This window comes from Ammospiza nelsoni, chromosome 21, assembly GCF_027579445.1.
Source record: "Ammospiza nelsoni isolate bAmmNel1 chromosome 21, bAmmNel1.pri, whole genome shotgun sequence".
Taxonomy (NCBI): Eukaryota; Metazoa; Chordata; class Aves; order Passeriformes; family Passerellidae; genus Ammospiza; species Ammospiza nelsoni.
In genome coordinates, this window is record NC_080653.1 from 11,033,283 (window position 1) to 11,057,939 (window position 24,657).

Genomic DNA, 24,657 nt, shown 5'->3' on the forward strand with positions numbered 1-24,657 from the left:
ATGCAGCAGCAATAAGGAGGGCTTTTAAAAATTAAAAAGACCTGAAAACCACACAAGGGTGTATTTCATGGCTATAAAAAAGCATTTAAAATGTAGAGTTAAAAAGGTGTTTCAAGTGTCTTCATCAAAGGAGGTTGAAAATGGAAGGAAAATAGGATTTTAAAAATGCCCATTTTCTTTAAAATCAGCTTCGTGAGTCAGAGCACACAAAACCTTTTTGCTGCTCTGAGGATCCTGAACATAAATCCAGCCAGCACTGCAGCCAGTTTGTTTGTTGAGAGTAACAGTGCAATTATCAGTGACATGCACAGCCTTTTCTGCCATTTTTGGTGTGTATTTCTGCTATGTTCTGAGGCAATTGCCAGCTCTCCCTGACACCCCATGAGCTCTGGAAAGGAACCCCCAAATGCAAAGCTAATCAGGGAACACTTTTTCAGGGGAGGCTTTCTTCATCTCCCCTCCCAAAATCCTTTTCCCTCCCATCTTGATTTTGTTAAAAACCACAGAAGATGACAGAGCATGATCTGGTACCTGGGAACTTGCACCTCTTCACCAAACCAAACCAGTGCTGCAGATGCAGTGTTTGCTGAAGCATCAATGCCACATGCTGCTACCCAGCAGAGCCCTGCAGTGCTTCTCCCCTTCCTTTATTACTCCCTGTTAGTCCACCACCAAGTTTGTTTCCCAAGTTTTTGCAACAACTCAAGTCCCACCCTTCAGCTCCCTGATTTTTGATCACACCCTCCAAGCATCTCAGGCCTTTACCACCAAACCTCAAATCAAGATTCAAGCTGTAAATGAAGCAGAACAAGCTCTGATTTACCCCTCACCTTAAACAAACACGATATTACAACAAAAAATATCCTGGTCTGGTTGCCAGAAGGAAGCAAAGCGTCCATGTTACAATTAGCATATGCAAATCAGCATATGCTACCGCCCAGCCCTTCCCTCCCTCAAACTGAGCAAAGTACAACTGAGCAGTGCTGAAATGCAAATTACCCAGCAGAGAGTTTGGGGACGTGCAGGAAACATAAGGACTTGGTGTCTGGATGCATTCCAACGAGAGTAGCTGCAAACTAAAACAACACTCGAGAATATGTGAGGAAGCTTCTATTAAAAAAAGAATCTGCTCTCTTTAGTTAATAGTGGGAACGATGCAATTACTAGAGAGCCAGGATACCCTCAGCCCCAAATTCTATTCTAACTAGAGAGAAGGGAGAAGGCAGGAAGCAGAACTGTTCCTGGAGACCCAAGGGCAGGGGACACTGCACAGAGAGGGCTCAGAGCACAGAGCCAGGCAGCAGCCACCAGCTCACCCATCACACACACACAGACAGCTATGGGCTCCCAAAATGCCACGGAGGGTGAATCAACAACAGCAGAGACTCTGCTGAACCCTCTCTGCTTCTGCAAGAATTCAGGTAAGATTTGGAGCAGAAGGGCTGTCCAAGGAAATGGTGAATCCAGGATACCTCATGCTTTAATGTAATAGTAACCATCATTTCTGACCTACAGTGAAATGAATTTGCAAATGACTAGTAACACACGAAATGGAAAGAGAGGGCCTCGCTGACTGCTAATCCTCACTAAATAATTACATTTACATATAAATGTAAACACACATACAAACCTACATCAATAAAAAGCTGTTAACAATATAACTGTAAAGCTCTGTAATTTCTTTTAAGAAATTAAGTCCAACTCCATGTTGAAGGAAAAGATTGAATGCTGTAGGATATGCAATACAAACCGTGCAGAGAGTATCACTCAGTCAGGATTAACACATACTTTTTCTTCCCTCCATAAATCATTCGTGTATTGAGACATGCAGCTAAATCAGCTAAAGTACAGATCTAATTAAAGAACCTGGAAACTGATTACTGCACTATAGAACACATCAAGGGGTTTTTCTTCCTTTTTTTTGTTTTTGTTTTTTTGAAGAAAGATCTGGTCTGAAATCTTATCAGTCCCACACATGCCAGAATTAGTCCCTGCCTTTGTGTCAGATGGAAACTGTATCGAGAAAGCATCAAGCAGAACTCATGGTTGAGATGAACAGAATGCAGCTGTCTTCATCTGCCAGATTATATTCTGTGCTTTCCACTATCAGCACACAAACTGCAGGTGTAGAGCTCCTCAGGGCCAGACACTAAGAACTAAAATACAAATACAAGTGCTTAAACTGAAAGAAGTTCCTGCCTCACCATGGACTCCAGTGAAAGGCTCTGGAATGCTTTTACTTCATGAGTATTAACTCCTGAATAATAAACCTATTTGCCACAGCACCAAGTTGTTCTGAAGGACTGGAAATAAACATTAAAGCAAGGTTTCTCTCACACCTTCCCCTGGAAGCAGCCCTGGTGACAGATGAGGTTCAGCAGCAGAGATCAATGGGATCCTCAGCCCTGCCAGATAAAACCCTTCCTTCACCCTGCCTCTGCTCCTACCTCCAGCACTGGGGCAAAGAACCCATTTGCTCCCAGTCAAGGGGAAAAATGAATGGGTTTAGGGCCCCTCATTCCTCAGATGCCTCTGATTCATCTGTCCTGACTGGCTTCACACAAAAGCTGCTGCTGCTGATGGCCATTAGGTCAGACACACTTTAACACCAGCTATTGCTATTTTAAAACATGTTGATGCTGCTCTGAAACAGCATTTTACTCTTACACCCTAATCATTGTTATGGCTTCTGACAGGTTTTAAATACAATAGTATTAACTGCAATTAATTCATTTGGAATTAATGCGAATATTGCAGGCACTTCAGCAGATCTCTGCTGCAATTCACCACTCATTATTGCACCATTATTTTTTAAGTGTTATCCATAAAGCAGGCTGCCAGGGCATTTGCATTTAGGTGACAGAAGTAGGAACAGAGAGGAACAATAAATTAGCACAAAAATTAAGCAGAAGGAGCGGGAGAATTACACTGTCTGACGTTTTAATATTCCTCATGGCGCTGGTTCCCAGCCTGGCAGAGGGCTGTGCACCCTTCCTTGCCCTGCTCAATGCCCAAAGCAGTGGCTGCGCAGGCTCATCCGTGCATTTCTGACATGCTCACACTCCTGCCCCAGTGCCCTGCATCCCCCAGCTGCCTGCAAGATCAGGCCCAGGCAGACAGAAAATAGACAGGGTTTTTCCAACAGAGCCATTAAAAACAGCCAGCATGTCCAGGAGGTAGGGCAGAAATAAAGCATTATTAGACCATTAAACGGGGTGCCCAGCAGCACTCCTCCCTGGGCAGGGAAAACCTCTCTGGTGCAGTTAACAGCTGGTTTTAGAGCATTAATGACCTCAGGTGAAAACAAACTGGTCATTAAAACCACGCTTTAAGGGGATTAGCCTGCACCAGAACATACAAGTTACTTAAACTGAAGTAGTTCCACATGGTTAATTTATAATTTCCAAGGTATTAATCAGTGAAATTCTGATGGTTCCTAGATAAAGTGTGCAAGGGGGAGATTCATCCTCAGAGCAATCTGAACTGGAAGCAGTGCTGGCAGAACAGTTTCATTTCTCAATTTGCTGGCTAAACTGAAAACAAAACAGAACCAAAAAACCAGAAGGACGAATTTGCCTATGATTAAACAAACATGTTTTCATTTTGGCAAAACTTAAAAGGAAAGGGGAAAAAAAAAAAAAAAGAAAAATTTCATTTTGAGTCAGTCCACATCTTGTTTCAACTCTGAGCGGAAATACACTGCAGGTTTTTCAGTTTATTTAACCCTTTTTAAACCTTTTGCCTCTCAGAGCCACTTTTAAACTTGCAGAGTGCAGGAAGGGGAAAACAAAGGAAGTTTGGTGAGGATCTCAATGCACAGGTGGGAGGGAGCAGAGGTGGGTGCTCAGCAGCACCCAGCATTTCTGAGTCTGGGTTAGGAAATCCATCCTAAGAGCTCAGCCCCAGCCCTGGGCTCGCCGTGGCCAGCAGGTTTTACACTGCTCAGTGCCACCGCTGATATCCACAGATAAGAGAGCTGAGACATTCCGAAGGGCACTGAAGCTGCAGCACAACAAGCACACAGATGTCAGAGCAGGACCAAACTCCACTGATTCACACACCCTGGTGAGCAGCCAAACCAAACCAGCGAGGAAGGGCAGGCACGTGCCCACCCACCACGAGAAGGGAGAAAAGACACCCCTGGAAAGCAAAGAAAACAAGCTGTAGCTCACTGAGAGACTGAATCCATTTAAATTACAAATACTCTGCTAAATACAAACTCCACAGAACCTAAAGTCGTTTTTAAAACTGTTCTTTTTATCACTGAAACCTTGGGGGAAATTTTGGAAGCTCATTTTATCCTCGTAACACAATGACTCCTCCACAGTGCAATACTTTATTAAGATGATTGCATAGGGCTCTGCAGAGAACCAACAACAGGCTTGAGACTTCAATTTGTTCCACAGAACAACGGCATTAGCAAATAAAACACCCCGAAGTTCTCTTTGGCTGAATCTTTACTGTGAAATGTATCTCTCAGCCTAGGAAATGCACTTTCCCCCTCTGAATTCCCTGGTACCTCCAACCCACCTAAATCCCACTGCCTGCACAGGGGACACCACCACAAAGGCTGGTCCAAAGCAAATCAAGAGATACAAAAATCCCTCCTGCAAATTAAGAGATACAAAAATTGTTCCTAAGTCAACAAGTTTCACATTAAAGCAACTCAATTTCAGGATCCAAGGAAGGATCCATGGAGACAACAATCGATGTCCTCCCCACCAGGAATGGGGCTGAAGACGAGCACAAACACTGACCAAAGCCTCCTGCACAATTCCAGACCTGTCCTCTCTCGGTCTGCTCAAGAACAACATTTGTTTTAATCTTTTTGTCAAAACAAAAATGAAACAAAAAGCCAACCAAACAAGCAACAACAACAAAGCCGTTCCAAGAATGCACAAGGGCAGAAATCCAAACCTAGTTTAGCTCAAAACTCCACTTTACCAAAGGCTGAAGTACGCACTTATTTGGGAAAAGACGAGTAAGCTCTTTCCAAGGTCACTTCAAGGTTTTCATACCAGCGAGAGAAGAATTCTTTACATGTGACAGTGCATCCTGTGTATTCAGTTGGGAAGGCAAATGTGGGTTTAATAAATAAAATTTATAAAAACCAAAGCAGAGGACAAAACCCTGCCTCAACGCACCCATTTCTGCAGCAAAATGGGAGTACAGGATGTCCCTGTCCCAAGAAGGTGTTGTGCCAACATCCCTTAGAGCAACATCAAATATAATTTTCAAACCAATTAGCTCAAAAAGCATCAACACCAAAGCAATGCCTTCCACATTCTAATTACTAGGCCATCCTATTCAATTCTTAATGAGAGGAGAGACAAAGGCAGTATATGTATTAGGGTCTACTTCAAGAATTCTTTTTCTTTTAGCAAACAGATCCTCTTTTGTTCTGGTTAAACACCAATTACTCCGTTCTCTCTAACATGCAAATCAGCTGAAAATAGGGCATGATGTATCTCGATCCTGCACCACTACAAGTTTGAATGAAGGGGGAAAATAAAGCAACCCTCTAGGGGCTTTCAATTCCAAGTACTTTGTACTCTGATAAAGCTCTTTTCAAAGAGCTTTTTGTATTATCTACCGCGGTTCCCATAAGCAGTGATTTTGCCATTATGCCAAAAGAAATAGCACATTTAAGGTGTACAATATAAGCAAGGAAAGGAAAAGTAGCCAACAAAGCTGTTTACATGTAGCTTTGAGTTGTTACGTCCCCACTGCAAACAGCGAAACTCGGGAGCATTATGAGCATCACGGCACGGAGGGAAGGGTTCAGCAGGAGGGGAAGGAAGGGGATGCTCGAGGGCTTGCGTGGCTTTTTGTACCTGCTGAGCACCTGGGGAGGGCTCAGGTGTGGGCTCAGCCCTGTATCGCCCTCGCCGGCTGCACCTGACCCCAAGGGGTTCACGAGAAGCCTCTGCTATTTCCAGGGAGACCTTAGAGCAGCCTGCTGGCACCTCTAAGGTGAATTACAGGCAATTCTCCACCACAAGACACCAAAACGCCTCTGAGCTACCAGGAAAAGAGAGCACACACACACAGGAACACACCTGTTGTGAAACCGTAGATATATGGGTCTGTGAGAAACGAGCCTACATAAAAAATGACATATTGCCAGCCCTGCAGTCAGCAAGTACACAGAATTGTTGGCTATGATCAAGGTATCTGAGTGCTTGCACTACAGAAATCATTTTGTAATTGAATGTTCTATATCAAAGTGTAATTCAATTTATATAATGCATTAATTATACTTAACATAAATCACACACACGCTAATACTTACATTATACACACCTCTGGTCTTGTTTTAATATATAGACAGATAAAATACATAAAAATAGCTCATTTCGAGGAGATGGACCCTAGAGTATTTCACATTTCTAAATTCAGCCAAAAACCACAGTGCATTAGTCTCTTCTGCCAAACATTATATACAATCTTCCAAAAAAGTTTTCATCTGGTTTGTTGGCCTTTAATATATTTTTGATTTATGACATTTTGAAACATTTTCCCTTCTGCAGCTCAAGAGGGAAAAAAACATTCTTCTGATTCCAGATTCAGGATTTCTTTAAAGAGAAACCAAAAGTAATAAATCTGAAGTGTCATGCTGCTACTGTATCGCACGAGCGAGAAGTATTACAGCATGTGTTGACTGCAGCCTCCAAGCAAAAACTGTATTAAGTAACAGTATTTTCTTACATTACACATTCTTTTCCTTGCCCAAAGCGTGTGTTTCACACAGATGTTCTTCATACACCAATACTACACATGTGCAGGGAGCTGCTGTAGCTCAGGGTCTCTCCTCTCCTCACACCAAGTGGTGAGGCCATGGTAACCTCACTGGGAAGCACTAACAGCTCGTGGCTGTGTCCTGTGTCCGCACCAAACCAACCTCCCAGCAAGCTCTTCCTTGCCCAGTTTCTGCCCCAGACTTGTCCAAGTTCAGGAGCCCAGGGCACAGGTGTGGGAGCAGCAGGGTACAACAGCCCCTTTTCAAAGGGACAGGGCTGTGGGATCCCAGAACAGGGAGCACAGGGGCTCACCTGGTGCCACCTCCCTGCCCAGCCAGGGCCATGCCAGAGCACAGGACTGCAGCCAGCCAGCTCTGGCATGCCTCCACACCCTCACCGTGTCACACACCAGCTGCACCAAGTACAGCACTCGTGTTTCGGGGTCACTGCTAAGGGGAAGGAGGGTAGCCTGAGAGAAGCCTGGAAATGGAAGGAAAAATGAGCAATAATCCATTCAATGCAATAAAAATGGCAGTTAGGCTAGCGAGCCCATAGACACCAGGTTGATTTCAGTTTACCACTGAGCACTGAGGATAACTGCAGGGCACTGTAAATGTTCATTCCTTTGTGTTAATTGCTGTTAGAGTCATAGTTTACTATATTACACCAGCCTCAGCTTGCTCTAATTCCTTATCCCATTTGCTTTGGCCAGGATGATTAAAAAGAGAGGGAAAAAAATAAAAAGGAGAAAATGCTTTTAATGGTTATCCAAGGAGTGTGTGAAAAGGCACCGGCAGACGTTCTGCAAGGCACAAGGACAGTGCTGAAGGCATCCTGTGCAAGGCACGGGTGGAGCTGGGGAGGGAGAGCCTCGTCCCACACCCCACAGCTCAGGATGCCAGGCCAGGAGCTGCAAGGCAGCCTCGTGGAGGCACAGGCAGGCACACGTTATGTTCCGTGGCAGTGCCAGGGAGCAGAGCTGTGCCCCGTGGGACGCACTGCTGCATCCCCAGCTCCCCTGCCCCGAGATGTGCTCATACACGCATGGCCAGCGCCTGGGGCAAGCAGTACAGGAGGCAGCCAGGCTCTGCCAGGAGCCAGCAAAGCTGCAGCTCCCCAAGCAGGGCACACTGCTATCCCCGTGCCCCCCTGTGCTGCTCAGAGAGGCTCTGCAGAGCTACCAAACTCCCTGACACGGATCCAGAACGCACGCAGAAACAATGGCAATTAGGCCCCAAAATGAGCGCTTGGACTTAAAAACAACAAACAGACAGAAAAGCCCACACAACAAACCACACGCACGCTCAAAAAACCTTCCAGAAAATCAGATAGAGGCAGAGCAGATCCTATCAGCCCTGGCTTCCTCTGTGATTGACACCGGTCAAGTCTCACCATGTTCCTGGAGAGGAAATACATGACCTCCAGAATTAAAAAAGGCAGGCAAAGAAATGCTAGGCAAACTGCTTTGAAGAAACAAAGAAGAAGAAAGCAGAGGTGAGAGCCAGCTCCATTCTACCCACGAGCCATGAACACCAATCCAATCCATCAGAGCTGCCACGGCCACGACAAACCCCTGCGCCAAACGCCAGCCAGATTCTCATTACCAAATAACTGAAAAGCAAAGCTGTGCCACTTCTCCTGTGCCTGGGAGGCTGGCCCCTGGCACTGGCAGCCCTGCCTCCCCAGAGGGTTTGGTGCAGGCTGTATTTGCATGGGCTCTCAGCAGAACAGAGCGCTGTGCCCAGGGCAGGGCGCACACGTGGCACAGTGCCATGGGCAGCACCTGCCCGTGCCCAGCTCAGGTTCCAGCAACCTTCACACCTAGACTAATGTACATAATTATACAGATTACTTAATAACTGCATTATAGATATATTTACCTGCACACCAATCATTAGGAATCAGAAAAGAGCTAAATAAAGGCAAGTAAAAGCTCTTACAAAGCCATAAGTTAAGTCACAACTCCAGAGAGAAGTTTGCTACCTCGAGACTAGAATTACAATGCACATTCATTTTGTATCCTTTTATATGAATGATATCTCTAACCACTTTATGATGTTAAATAACACACAGCTGCAGGATTTAATGAGCTGCAGCAACAGGGAAAAGCTGTACAAGGAAGTAAAAAGAAAAGATAGGGAAGCATCTGATTTTCAAGTGAAAGTTAGTGAAATGAAACAGCAATGAAGCAAGCATTGCACGGGGAAATTGTTCAAGATGTTAGGGTCTTCTGAGGTAAAAGCTCTGGGAAAACAGAGCCACAGAGGAAGCAGATTAACTCAGTGGTGGTTAAAACCAGGAGGGTTTCTGGACTTCCAGTAAAGGATGATGTCTTAGTTAAAGGACTGATAAAGTTTCAGAACCCAGCTTCATCACTGACCTCCTGGGAGTCCCCAGGCACATTGCTTCACCTTCCCCTGGATTTCATCTCTCCCTCTTCCAAAGAAAGATGGTCTTGCTGATCTCTGTCCCCAAAACATTTCCTGCCCATTCTATTCACCTTCAAAATCTTTTCCCCCTTACAAGCTGACCTATGAACAGAACCCATGCCTGGCAGCTGACCACACCAGGTAAAGAAGGGCATGAAAAGTCAACAAAATGGGTTAAAAATGATCCTCAGGTTTAATCTCAGGGAGCCTTTTTTGACAAACAGACTATCAACAGACTATTCTACAATAAATCAACAAGTTGCATCAGTGCTCAGCAGCACTACCAGAGCAAGTCCTCATTAATGGTCTCATTTCCAGTATTTCCTCTTGCACAGCCCAGGCCCTGCAAGGAGCTGGAAACCCCAGCATCCACCCTCTAGAGCCATTACTCAACAACAAACGAGCACTATATTTAGAACTTTTTCCATGAAGTAGCAGCATCCAAGGGCCATTGAGCCAAGAGGCACTCAAAGGTTAAACAAGCTGACCACGCTCTGCTCCCACCCAGGCTCCTCACAGGTTACACGGCAGGGCTCTCTCACAGAACCACCTCAGCCTGATAAACTATCTTTGATCCAAGCACTGAGATACTGAACCAAAATTATCCTCTCTCTGCCGCCTGTACCCAGGCAGTGACCTCACAATTACAGGAGCACATATACACAATTACTTTGACTTAATTTAAAAGGCTTTGCTACAAAGATTCATTTAACGCATTAAACAGTCGAGAAAAACCCCATAAACCCCCTACTTTGTTTTCTCTCAGCTACTTCAGTCGGTATTTCAGCTTCTCAAGCTGCTCTGAACAACACGCATTCTTCATTCTTTGATTTTGCTCATATTTTAGGAAACTACTGTTAGATCATGTAGAGATTTAGATTTCATTCTCTGCAAGCGCGTGTGGCGTAGCTACAGAAACAAGCAGAGAGCAACTCATAGCTCCACTGGAGTTGTATGTAGCCCTCAGGAAATTAAAACCACTTCTGGCACCAGTCACCAGGAGGGTTTGAAAAGCGGGACTCACAGCTCCTTAGCACAAATCCCCACCATGGAGCTACAAGAGCAGCGTGGCTGTGGGAGGACGGTGCTGCCCCGAGCAGCCCCAACGTGGGAGAAGGGCAGAACCCACCACACCTCACAGGGTGCCGCAAGGACAAGAGCCCTGTGCATCACTGCTGTGCCTTCACAGGGATCAGGCCTTGCTGCTCCCCTTCCAGAGATGGCACAGGGCTCAAACTGTGCGCATAAAGCTCCTCTGCATCCTGCAATAACCAGCACAAAGACACCCCAAAGCTCGAGATAAATGCACACGAGTGCCACGGCAGCTGCGGCCTGCTCGACAGCAGTGACAGATAAAGCAGCCTCACCACATTAACAGAAAAACATCCACCTTGCAGAGCAGCCTGGGCTAGAAGAGCAGCCTGGATAAGCACTAGCGTCAGTGTCTTGCACTGCTGTGCTTCCTCCCAAGCTCTTACGAAACATGACCAGCGGGGCTGGGAGCCTCACGTCCAAGGACAAAGAATCAGCAGGCATGCAAGCACCAATATTTATGTAATGTATGTCATGTTCGCAGCCACAATGAAATCATTGTCTTCCAAGGGGGCTGGTATGTTTGGAGCGTTTGTTTGTTATTTCTGAAGATGCAGGAGACAAAGCAGTTAAAAATAAAGAGGTCACTGCATGCAAAATTAATCTTTAACTGCCTACACCGCTTTAAATGACTTGTAAGGATTATGGTGCACTCCCCAAGCTGTGAGTACCTTTGTTAACAAACAACTCCCATAGAGGAGGTGGAGGGCAGACCAGTACCATAACTCAGCTGGCAAGTTTTATCCCTTTTCCCTCTCCCAGTGGCCACTGTTTCACTGGTTCCCCTTGGTGGGAGCTCGGCCCCCATGCTGCCCAGAGCACAAGGACAGCTGGGCTCCAGGAGATGCTCTCAACACTGGCATGACAAGCAGACAAGACAAAGCCTCACCAGTTTCACAGCCTTGCCTAAACCCATGCTTGAAATGGAAGGAACAGGCTTTAATTAATATTACTGCTGTGAGCAGGCAACAGAGGGTTCCTTTTAAAACACAACCTGTGGCAACTAGAGTTGTTAAATACTCAACACCATGTCATGTGCAACCTGACTTTAATGTTACACAGAGTCCAGCCCCAAAGAAGGCACACAGCAGAGATGAGGCTCATTCCCTTGTAGCAAGAGATGGTTGTTTACTACTTGGTTACTAGCAAAGAAGGAACTTCAGGCTTAGTTACCAAGATGCATCATAAAACTCCAAAAGGAACTAAAAAATTCCAAAGAGGAGTCACCCAGCTCACATTCATGACCTGCAGTATAAATCCACAGCAGACAGCCTGGAGAACCCTCTTAAAGGGAGGTATTCTAAATATATGTTAATATAAACACAGCAGCCTGTTTGAGTCTCAGAGGAGATCCCTGGATGGCCCCAGCAGCCCTGCCCAAGTGCCACAGCTCAGTTCACCCATCTGAGGAGCTGAACCAGCACCTTCCCCTCTCCCACACCTTCTCAAGGCTCCTGCAAGCACTTCTAAACCAGGACAATCCTCTCCCTGTCACCTCTGAGAGCAGAAAAGAGACAAGGCAGACAACTGCTCCAGAGTCACCAACTCAGAGCAGCCTCACCACAGATGCAACAGCTGGAACCTGGTTTTTCTGAGACACAAGCAATATGGATAGATAACACCACCCATTTTGTTCACCAAGTGCCTAAACCAAGCCAGAATTTGAAGAAAGCAACAGAAGTCTTTGAACTCCAAAAAGACTTTCAAATTTCAAGGATACAGTCCTCTGGTATCAGCATAGCTTTAGCTGACATGACATTAACTGCATTGATTTCCATCTAAAGAATGAAGGTTCAGCAGCAGCCTAGAGCTGCCATTGCAAGGAACAAGAGAGAAACTATTCCCTGAGTGATCCTGCCTAGGGCAAGCAGGGGAGAATCTGTATCCACAGGATTAATGAACAAAATTAAGAACCTGCAGGAAGACTATTAGAGACAGCAGAGACAGGTACAATGTACTGAAATGCACATTAAAGCCCCCAAGCTGTCCCACCTCAGGCCCCAAAGGCACAGCAGCAACAAGACAGCAGAAAGCTGCCTCAAGGGACAGACTGTAATTCTCAGGGAAACAAACAGCAGTGAGATGTCACAGGGTTTGTTACCAGTGAGCCACACACACACAGAGCCAGTTCTCAGGAATAACTCAAGAGGCATCACCATCCTCTGAAGGAGGGGCCAGGGACTGTCAAAGCCAAGGAATGAGGCCACCAGGACCTGCACAGATAACCCTCTGCAGATGGAAATTCATTATAAAGTGAGTGGTGGGGGAAGGGACACACCCCACTGTGTGTGAGCCTGCACAGGAGCACCTCTGCAGCTCCCGGGCACCTGTGCATGCCAGCAGGGCAGCAGCACACAGGATACAACTCACCCTCCTGAACGAACCAGGTCTAGTCACTGCTCTATCAGCAGGCTTACTCCAGCCTCCTGTCCAGTGTGTCTCCCAGCAGTGCCCCAGCCTGGCTGTCGTGCTCTGAAGTGCTGGAATCCACTTGCCAAGGCCGGGTAACACAAACGCCGGAGCCCCTGCTCGGCCCTGCCCCGGCTCCCTTGCAGCAGCCGCTGCCTGACCCCGTCCGGCTGTCACAGCTCATTAGGGTCACCCTAACGAGATCAGCAGCCGGGCTGCAGTGCCCACAGCTCGGCCAGGCGGGCTCAGCACGCTGTCCTCATCCCAGGAAGAGGGAAGAGCAGCCTTTGGATGAGACACAAAATGGAGGCCTGAGTTTAGGCTCATTAGCCTGGAATGCAGCAGGGCAACCATGGCACCAGACCTGGCCTGCCCAGGAGAGCCAGGGCTGCTCTCACCAGGCTGGTCAGCGGCCAGGCCAGCTAAGGAGGGAGGTGGAAAGCACTCAATACTAGGTGCTTCAGAAATATTTCAGAATAAAAATACCGTTTTCTGTGGCTTCATAACAAGCAGAGCCATTGCTCTTCCCAGCCCTTTGTTACACATCACAAATCCATAGTGAGTATTAAATGCACGTGAAGAAAAAACATTTTTAATGCTTAATTCTTAATGAGAACACACTGCAGTTCAGGACTAGGAAAAGTCTGACTTGAGTGTACTCAGTTTGCTTTTTCCTATCATTTCTGTTCCTCTTGGCTACCCCTATACATCAGCTTCTAAACAGCCAGGAATAGTTTCCATTGTATTTCCTCATAAATTCTGCTTTGATCATTCAGATAAACATTTGTTGCCTTTCCCCTGAAACAAGCATAAACTTTTCCATTCCTGCTCATACCAAACCCAAATGTCTGACAAACAAAGACAAAAAATAGAAAATATTTATATACCCAGGAGTAGGTACGGCTCCTTGCAGCCATGGGCAATGCACTAACAGGGGTTACATCAGAAACTTCAGGAGGCAAGCTATAGCTTGAAATGAGCATGGAAGCCCAACATAACTCAAGATGAAATGGAAATCACCCTCTGACTAAGAGGTTTAACCAAGATTAAAATGGCAAAATGAAAAAAAAAAAAAGCATTGCTCAGCTAATCTGGCAATTTTCTTCAAGTCCCATCACATCTGCACTGGCACATCTGCACACACCACTTAGCCAGGGGAGCTAAGGCAAGATAAAAGCAGATGCATGTGGAAAAAAGTCCACGTGTAAGAAGACTTGCTGCGTTGAGGTCAAGCACAGATTGAACACACAATGCTGGGAGGACCACTCTCCTCTCTGTGGGAGGGACATTTCCATAACTAACGTCTGACGAGAGTGCTTTGCTCGTTAGAACATGACAAAAGGTTGGCTCCTTTTGATCCTTCCCTTCATCCTCCTAACAGAATTTTGTAAGTAGCTTTTCTTTGGTGAGCCACAGACCTGGCTGTGATCCACATTCCTAGATGTCAGTGCATGGACCCGTGCCCTCAACAGGACGCTGTAAGATCCCAGGTGGGTACAGAGGAGAAGGACTCTGTAGGATACACAGATTTCTCATCAAGGTTGTAGGTAAAACAATAATAATAGATGCCTTGTTTCCTGCTTCCTTCAAGCAATGTTTCCTATGGCTGTTGGCAAGTTTAACAGCTTTGTTCTCCTGGGATTACCCACAAGTCCTCCTTGCAGCAGGCAGAGCTGGAGCCTGTAATCATTAACATCTAATCCAGCAGCCATCTAATGAGAGATAATGGGCAAAATGAACCCGGGGAGGGCAGGTAAAGAGCAACAGCACAGGGGAGGGCAAGTCTCCAAAACATTTGCTCAAAAGAAGCTCCAGAGTAAACTCTGAGCAAATGGGTAGCAGTAAGCACCTCTATGCATGAGATGCTACTAAATGAAGGGTGAGAGACACGTTCACACACGTTCCCTGCCTGCTTCCCTGACAATTCAATAAACATCAGAAAATTCATGTTTCACAAGCCAGCACCCAAATCTGAACCAGAACAGGTGTTCCAGCCTGCAAACACCCTCTCAGAAGCCTTGCTCGAGTCCTCATCCCTCAGGTCTTGCTCTGGAGGTGACAGACAAGTCTGCGGATTCGCTATGGGGAAGGTGTGGCTGCAGCAGGGGTTGGTTTAACAACCACAGCCCTGTGTGCTCACCACAATGGGGATGTGCTGCACCTCCACTGCCACTAATTTATTCACATGACCAAGCCCCTCATTTCTGAGGGCACATCTTTCAAAAAGATTCAGTAACTCAGTTGTTTTAAGGCTCCCAAAAGGGAGACCCACTACAGCAGATAAGCCCATTCTGTTTATTTTCAAAAAGCTGCTTTGTCAACCTTGGCTCTGAAGGGAAGGTTTGACTCCTGGAAAGTCTATGAAAGGAGCAAACACACATCCCACCCCAACATTACAACAGACTTAGGAGAGCAGCAGCTACAACCAGGCCACCTCTGGATGGAAAGCCAAAGCTTCTGAGTCACTGGTTCCTGCAAGCACTGCAGCTAGCAGCTGAAATACACACATCATCATTGTCTCTGGACTCCTCACAGCATCAAAGACAGAGCCAGCCAAGTCCTCTGAGCCCCAGAAATCTAATTAGCTAGACTAAAAATCAAAAAAAAAAAAAAAAAAAGCCTCAAAATAATCCAGCAGAGGAATTTTAGAACTGCATTGAAATAAATGCTTTATAACCTTTTGCAGCCAAACTGCATATCCAAAACCGGATTTATTTTCCTTTTTACTGATCGCCCATTAGAAAGCCAATGTCCAAGGGTAGGTAACAGAAACATTTTCAGAATGTTATGAGAGTAAAATCTTTTACTGCACATCTAATGAAGAACCTTCAATTTATGAGGGTGCTGGTAAAAGTCAGTGGGATGCATCTCTATAAAATCCCATTTCAGTGCAACACTCACAGCAAGCTGCAGACCCGATCATATTTTTCCTACTCTTTGCTTTTTGGACAAATACTCAGGTGCTAGAGCCACAAGAGGGACAATTCCATCTACTGTCCTTATCAAGGGTGTGGTGTTGGAAGATAAGATTTCCCAGGAACTGTTCCACCAGCCAAGGTCTCCTCACCCTCTGCAGAGCCCATGGAACTGGGAACATTGGGGTTTTCATCTCCTCCTGCCCCCAGGTTTTCTGCTCTTGTCCTGCACAAGGAAACACAGGGGGGATAATTCCACAAGCCTGGGGACAGGGGCGGAGGGACCCATGCCTGCTCCTCTTCTTCACAGTGAAGAACTGAGCCTGGCCCCAAATTCAGTCATTCCTCACAAGGTATGGACCAGCAGCCACATCAGGGCTAACTGCTGAGGGAAACAAGATGGTGCCAACACCTGAAGGTTACAGTTTTAAAGGTTTTATTATCTTTATTAGGACTACCCAGAACTTGCCATTTCTCTGGAGACCCAGTACCCTCTTTAGCAGCCAGAAAATCCCATTGTACACCTCCTGAGCCATCCCTCACACCAGTGTGGGTTTATCTCCTGCCCTTTGGAGAGCAATGGAGCCAAGAGGGCTCCAAGCATGGGGTGCCCATGCCAAGGTGAGACTGAGCTCCAGCAGAGCAGCCCCGAGGGGCTCTGACAGGACAGGGGCTCCCACCACCCACCTCAGCTCCCTGCTGCCAAAGCACTGCTCAGATGTTCGTCACTTTACAGCCAATTAATGAACCGGGATTTACGGGAACGTAAAAAGCTCCAACGAGGAAACTTCGCAGAGCTCAGAGAGTGTTTAAATTTACATCCAATATGTTTGGAACATGTCAATAAAATATTTACCATTACATTGTGCCTCTCCCAACTGTTGTGTTTTCCTCTTGGCAGAGGTTAAGATGCCTCCCCCTCACCATGCTGTGTGTTATAGATACGCTCTCAGAGCTCAGTGCCAGTGGGGAGCAGCAAATTTGGATCAGGAGCATACTCTTTAAATTAAGCTTTCACAGAACAATTCAGATTAGGAGAGCAAGACTAAGTGTTTAATCTTCCCCTGCAATTCTTGACAACGTTCCTTTAGGGTGCAGAGAAGTGCACAGCAAATCACTTTTTCTAGTAAGCATTTCCATCACCAAAACCAATTCGGGACATGGAAACCCGACTGCTGAAATCAGAATCCAGCTTAAGAGTAATGGAAATACCTATCAATACAAACCACCTGCACCTCTGAGCAGCATTCCAGGCTTGGCTGGTAGCACCCAGCCACAACAGCCTGCTGCTGGAATGCTAAACACCCCTGGAGAAGGAAGGAGCAGGGCACAGACCTGCAGGGCACCCCCAGCATCAGCCTTGCTCTCCAAAACACCCCTCAAAAAACCCTGAAACCATCCTGCATGCATGCTAAAAAACCCAAGTACAAAAATAGACCAGATTACACACACAAGCATACACACATGCACAAAACCAGAAAATCCCATTCATTCATGCAGGCTTTTAATCCTAAAGGATCCCACTTGCTTTCCAAAGTGAATAAACGTATCGGAGGCAGCATGATCAGAGCTACACAATCACCCCCAAAGCAAAACACAGCACTGCTTTAATGAGAAACCAAACAACCAGAAAGAAAAGACACAGAGGAAGAATTTCAAGGCGGCAGATTATTCTACTGAGAAAGTAAAGAGAGGAAGAGAGGCAGCCTGAGTTTGCAGTGCCAGGGTCCCCTCACATCTTAGGCTCACACTTCAGTGGCGCCAGAATTAATATTGCCCACTTATCTCCTCTGGCTAATGTCACCAGGAGATGTGCAAAAGGGAAAGGAGGACAAGTACCAACCTCTTTCCCCATCACATCTCCCAGCCTTGGCAGGCTGTGGGAGGAGACAGATCTCCTGACTGACTTCTCTCAAATAAGGCTTCTGCCTGTCTCCTTCCCCATGAGTGCCCCATTCAGAAGGAATTCCCCTTACAGGCTTAGAAAAAAAACCTGCCTGATATGACTTGAACTTCATTTTCTTTGAGCAATTTTCCTGCAAGAAAATAATAATAATATGGGAGTGTCCTGCTGAGGTTAACCACTAATGCAGGGAAATAAGACAGAAGGCAAATGGTGCAAACACACTTTGAATTCCAATCAGAAGCTGGGGGAGTATTAGCTGTCACACAGCCCGTGCCTCTCACACTCTCCCTCCCTTTTTTAACTGCTACCAGAGGAGAGCTACAAGCTTTTACTATTCTACATATGGCTTCAAATACATATGTAACAAAGCCTGAAAAATGAGAGGCAGATGAGCTGTCTTAGCCCAGAGGTAGGAGGTTAAAATGACCTCAAATCATAAAGTCTAGTACAATATTTAATCTTTGAAAGTAGAAAATGTTTTAAAAAAGTCGGTATCGATCAGCCCTCGCTGCCAGCCGCCCTCCTGCTGCCATGGAGGCACTTTGCTGAGAGGCAAAGGCAACGATCAAAGGCTCCTCTATGGCAGAGGAGGAGAGCACTGCTTGTGCAGACCTGATTTACACAAGGCAACACAAGAGAAACATCACCCAGGTTCTCCTGGCAGAAAGGAAAACACTCGTTTTATGGGGCAGGGAGGAAGATTTGATTCAGTCTCCTCCACCTCACGCTGGGCAGGGCTGGATCTCTGGGTCTCACAGATAGGAGCCCTGCTGTGGCAGAGCAGCTGGTGAGACTGGAGCTGTGCTGGAGCAATAACAGTGCAATCACACTGCTGGGCATGGGCAGGAACACCAGACAGGACCCTGCACCAAGGCCTCAGAGTGTGTTCTCTCTGGGCCTGCCACCCAGCTCTCCCTGCTGAGGATCACACTCCATCGCTCCTCACTTTTCATTAAAACAAGATCAAGAGATTCCTTCCAGTAAGAACCTCCCTTCAAATTTCATTAACAAGAGACGTCCTTTAGGCTGCAACTTGTTCAGCAATATTCCCCTCCTGATCCAGGAGGCAAACTTCCCTGCTTTGGACGACACAGGCTCATGCACCAAGGCACATCCTTAAGGAGCTGAGCAGGATCCCACAGCTCGTGGGACACAGAGCTCTGGCAACATCTCAGCAGAGACCTTGTCCTTCCTGGATCCTTGCATAAGGGCTCCAAATCCCAAGGTCACTCGTGTTTAGATGTTGGCAAACATTCAGATCTCCCAGCAAAACAGGATTTCAGTAAACATGTAGTTCAAGCATCCATTCTCAAACAAGGGAAAAGCCATAAAAAACAGCAAGCAGAGAAGAAGTTATTTGCTTAACATCACCCAGAGAAGGAGCAGCTCTGTGACGCTGCAGGGCTGCCTGCCACAGCACTGCCCAGCCACGTTCCCCCAGGAGATGCAGCTCAGTCTCTGAACTTCCTCAACATCAGGGCACATCTGACATTTCCCAGCTTTCTGGGCTTCCACAATCCAGCCACTCGGTTACATCTGCTGCCAGTCTCAGCAGCTCTGAAATGAGGGTCCCCAATCACCCCCAGCCCCAATAGCATCCAGGCAGGGCCCCTCACCTGCATCACCAGTGCTCCTCCATGGAACTCCTCCAGGAAGCCAAAATCCATCATCCCACTCACAGAGGGACTCTCTCAATAGAATATCTGGTTGTGCCAAAAGCACCACACAAGCACCTGGAACCACAAGCACCACCCCAAGGGACCCACAGCCACAGGGCAAGAGGACTCCTCAATGCCTGGAAAAGGGAATGCATCATGTTTTCCAGCAGTAATCCTGCTGGCTTAGGAAGAAAGTTTTTATCTGTGGGGTGGCAGCTGCAAGAAACCTTTCAAGAGGCAAAGGAGTGACAGTGATGGCATTAGAGCTACATTGCCTCACAAACTTTACACTCTGTCAGGGAGGAGACTGGAAGGACAGAAAACAACATCAACATGCACTTCAGATTCATTTTTCAGGGAAAGCAAGCTTCCCTCTCCCCTCAGTATCACCCAAATACATCAAAGTGATGGAAATCATATTATGATAGATAGATCAGTCACTATGATATATATGTTTATCATGGAAGTAGCTAATTGCAAACATTCTCCTCTCTACCCTTAACTTCCACTCCTGGATCAACAAGGCTCTGCTAAAACCCAAAATGACATCAGGAGATGTCCTAAACAACCCCCCGCAGCAAACAAGCAAAAGAGATGTGACTCAAAGGACATACAACTTCTCTCAATCCCAACATGTCCATACACCAGCAGCTCTTTACTGCAGTATTCTAGAACTCCCCACCATTTTCCTGCATTATGGATTAAAATGCCTACAATATTTCCCTCTGGGGCACAGGGGATGTGAGCTGTGTGCGTGTCAAATGGCATCTGAGGACACTTCCATGAGCAGTGTGACTCCCCTTGAGTCAGAGCAGCACCCAGAGAGGGGCAGGGAGAGCAGGAGTCCCTCCTCTCGGCTCCGGGAGGCTCAGGGAGGGCAGACAAGATAAACAGAGACAGGAAAGCGCTGGAGTCACGCAGGGGACACACGCCAAGCACGGCTCCTGCAGGAGGAGGGGCTGAGCACAGCCTGGTGCCCAGCACAGAATGACCACTGCTCCTCAGTGCCCAGCACAGAATGACCACTGCCTCCAGCTGCCTTTAGTGCCCAGCACAGCAGGCTGACCTGACCACTGCCTCCACAGCAGGCTGACCACTGCCTCCAGCTGCTTTTTAGTACCTCCAGCTGCCTTTCAGTGCCCAGCCCACCTCTGCTGGGTCAAAGCAGCACCAACCCCAGCCTGGGCACCCCTGGAGTGCCACCCAAACCCTCTGGAGCTCGGGCAGCCTCGGGCTGTGCCCGTTCCCTGGGCAGCCTGGGCAGTGCCAGCACGCTCTGCTCTGGGGGAGCGATTCCTGATCTCCAGGCTGAGCCAGCTCCACAAACAAACACACAGCGAGGCCCAGAGCAGCGCTCTGAGTGACGGGAGAGCACGCTGCAGCTCCCCAGCACAGCCCAAAGCTGTCACTGCACTGCATTACCCCGCACAGCTGTCACAGCCAAGCCTTCCCAAGGATATAAAAACACCTACCAAAAATACAGAGCTGCACAAACTTACTCCCATGCTGAATTGCTTCCTCCTGCATGGCAACTTGCACACAGACGATGTAAACTCCTGAATATGGGCAGCTGGAGGCAGAAGCAGCAGGACACCAGTATTTTTTATTGTCTAAAATCCTGCACTGGTCAGTAGAAGCTTAAAATAACCTCAGCCTTCTGCCCTGCTCGGTGCCCTGGCAAATGGAGGCTGAATGACCTCGTGTTTTCTCCCAAGAGATGGGTGAGGCTGGCCAGAAACACCAGCTGGATCCTTCAAAGACAGCAAAGACAAAACAGCTTGCAAAATGTGATTTCTGCATCAGTTTCAAGGCTCAGCCATTCCCTCAGTATCAGACAGGGAAGTAAGGTCAGCCGGGGGATGCCCAAGCCATTCTGCTGTGTGTTAGAACATTTCAGCTTCAACTATCCATGCTGGAATTTTAGTGAATAATGTTATGGAACATGAATTTATAGGTGAGGGGGAGGGAGAGAAGGTGGCTTGCTTGAATCCAGCCACAGCACTGATCTCAAGCCTCAGCAGCAGTGACTTCCAGCTGGTCCCTCTCAGAGCAGAAAGCAGCTTTTTGGTTTCAATTTGACTATTCCTGAACTTCACAGCACTGTGCTGCTGTCACAGTCAGTAACAGAGCTGAAAAGGAAACAAGAGACCACTGGATGCTTTGCAGCAGGCCCACCACAGCTTTGATTAGCCCAAGCCATCATGATGAAGTCTATTTAACTCAGCTTGGATTTCAGAACCAGGCACTCCTTTCAACACAGCTCCAGCATCAACTGCCAGGCTGTGCCACCCACCTGCCCAGCTCTGTGCCTTGCTTTCCTCCATCCATGGGTCAGGCAGAGATATTTCCCATGGAGGGCTTGGTGGCTGCACACTGCTTTGGGAATTCAAGGCACTACACGTGCAGCTCCATCTCTTAATTTGACCTCTCTGATTATTGGTGTGCTCCCAGCACCCACCTCAGCAATGCCCACCTGCCCATGGCAGGATTTGGGACTGCTCCATGGATAATCCCAACTCTGACTTCTGATTATCCTGGTGTTTCCAGCACCCACCTCAGCAATATCCACCTGCCCATGGCAGGATTTGGGACTGCTCCATGAATAATCCCAACTCTGGCTTCTGATTATCCTGGTGCTCACAGTGCCCACCTCAGCAATATCCACGTTCCCATGGTGGGGATTGGGACTGCTCCATGAGTGATCCCAACTCTGGCTTCTGATTATCCTGGTGCTCACAGTGCCCACCTCAGCAATATCCACCTGCCCATGGCAGGATTTGGGACTGCTCCATGAGTGATCCCAACTCTGGCTTCCCTGTCTGTGCTGTGCTTCTGTGGCAAGGCTCAGCAGCCCTTGTCTCCCAAGATAAAGCTTCTGACTCCAAACATTCATTTCCTTGTGTTCTGTAATGGCTCCAGGAGGTCGAGGCAGGACCATGGGAGCACCAGCATTTCTCTGCTCTCTGGCACTCACTCTGCAGCAGTTTAATCATCACTGGCACGTGTAACTGGCTGCAGCTCTGGCCTGGAGACTGCCTGTCAGAGCTGCCCTCCTACATGGGGCTCAATGTGAGAAACAGCTGGAACAGACACCCTGCACCACACAGAGCCAGCCTCTACAGAGCCACAGCCACCTGAAGGGAAACACAGCAGCTCACACAGCACCAGTTAACTATTGTCAGTGGCTGAGGTGACAGCAGCCAGGCTACAGGGACACCACAAGGACTGACCACACCTGCCCAGCAGGACATCTCCCAGTGGGTTAATTAACCAAATCCTCCAGGGAGTCCCCAGAGGTCTGAAACACCTCCAGGTGAGCGTGTTGCTATGGAAAACAACACAGCACCTGTATTTACCTACCAATAAGCATTATTCATACCTTTCCCATGGAAGCTAATAATGGCCCAAAAGCAAGAAATTAAGAGTGGACCATTCCTTGGACCATCAGAGGCAACCCCAATAGCAGAGAGACACAGCAACGATGCAAGCTTAAAGCATCGAAAACTCTCACTGCAGCAACTGGATATTACAAAAAAGCACCAAACCTCATTGAACATGGACATACATTTTTAGAAGCAGAATTCATTCAGCCAAGATTTAAAAAAAAGAACAACCTATCCATTGAAACCAGACATTTTCTATTTTCCACAATCTCCTAAAAACTTACTGCTTTACAGATAACCAGTCATTACTCAGACCTGTAACAAACTCCTTTTTAAACAGAAAAACAGCAAGAACAAAAAAATATGCAGATTATTTGTACAGCTTTTCCCCCCCATTTTCAACTGCAACTTGTCCCTTTTAAACCAGCTGGAAAAACTAAACCCATGGCTTTGCAGAACACTGCTCCTCTCTCAGCAGGGCTGGCAGTGCTTCCCAGCGGTGCCTGCAAAGAGAATTCAGCTTGCAGGGAGCAGAGACTGTTCCCTGCCATCCCTGCCCTAGACTCTGGAAAACAGAATTTCTGGCACACCCAGAGGCTGAGCCCAGCAGCCCAGGCACCCTCCCACACAGCCCTGATGGTGCTGGGGACATGGGCAATGCTGAGGCTGTGCCATCTGTGGGCAGGAGCTGCCCCAGCAGGGCCAGACACAGCCCTGGCTGCCCGTCCCGTCCCCAGCCTGTCCCCATCGGGGTGCTGACAGCCCAGGAGCGTGGCCAGCACCACAGAGGCCATCCCAGCCCCTGGAGAGCCCAGCACAGAGCCAGCCAGCACCACTGAGCCCTGCAGCACAGCCCCACGCTGCTCTGCCCTCCTGGGTTTAATTCTTATTTTAAGAAGAAACATTGATGGTAAGTATAACGATCTCCATCACAATGGGAACAGACTGCAGCGGGCAGGAAAGCCAGGCTGGGACTGAGCCCCACTGGCACTGGCAGCTCCACACAGCCACATGGAGGGCTCCAGGATGGGAATGTCTGCCTGGGACTCGGCACCCCTGCAGCCCTGTGCGTGTCTGTGCACACACCCCAGCCCAGCTCCCAGCTACAGGCCCTCACCTGACAGGGAAGCAGCAAACCCTGACTCCTGACAGGCAGGATTCAATAGGCAGCCTCTCATGGAGGTGATCTGCCCCAAACGGCCGTTTTTAAGATGTGGAAATAAAGAGACATCTAGAAGAGCTGGTAATTGTCCCCAGAACTCAAAACACCACTACAGCTGAGAGAAATTCAACCACAGCCACAGCATAATCGCCAGCCCCAAGTCAAATTGTTATTCTCCTCCCCCACAACACGCAGGCTAAGTGCCCCCACAAGAGCATTTACCAGAGCCTTGCATTTGGCAAGGCAGCAAGCAGCCCTGCTCCAGCTCGACAGCTTCACTCTGCAGACGTGTTCCTAAGGTTCTCTTACTCATCCTGGCACACACAGCCCTCCTGCCCAAGCCAGAGCTCCAGCAGGAAAAAAACCCTCTTCCACAGTGTCCTTCCCCACCCTAACTTCACCAGCACATCCCCTGGAAAAGGATCTGCACAATTTACCAAGTGCCTTTTTTCAGGTTGTTTTCCCCACGGAGGAAAAGCAAGAGGTGGCAAGGGTGGGAAGGGAGCAGCTCCTCAACCCCAATTGCTGTAACTGTGCTCCCAGCCCTGCCATCACCTCCCCAGGACACAGAGCACACCCACAGGTCTCCTCCAGAGAGGGATGAGCATCCAGCACCCTCTGGGTCACAGCACTGCAGCTGCGGGCTGCAATAATCCCGGCAGGAGCTCAGCCAGCCCTGCCACCAGCCCTGGACACAACACAGACCCTGCAGAAAACGGGCTGGGACCTTCCTCACTGACAACTTTAACCACATGGCTGGACCAACGTCACTGGAACAGCTCGAGAGCTTGAATTCTGCACACACAAACCCTGGAAAAATGGGAATTGTTTGGTATTTAGGGGGTGGGAGGGCATAACAGCAGCTCCCATCTCACTCCCAACAGAAGTTTTATTATTTCTGTCAATGTCATCAGATTTGAGTCAAATATCCAAAGGCATATTTACATGAAATGAATGGACTGG

General features: G+C 47.7%; 1 protein-coding gene across 8 annotated transcripts in view; it reads right to left on the bottom strand.

Moving 5' to 3' along the window:
- The window catches only part of MSI2 (musashi RNA binding protein 2), a 197,129-nt gene that overhangs the window by 145,063 nt on the left and 27,409 nt on the right, over positions 1-24,657 (bottom strand). The window lies entirely within an intron of this gene.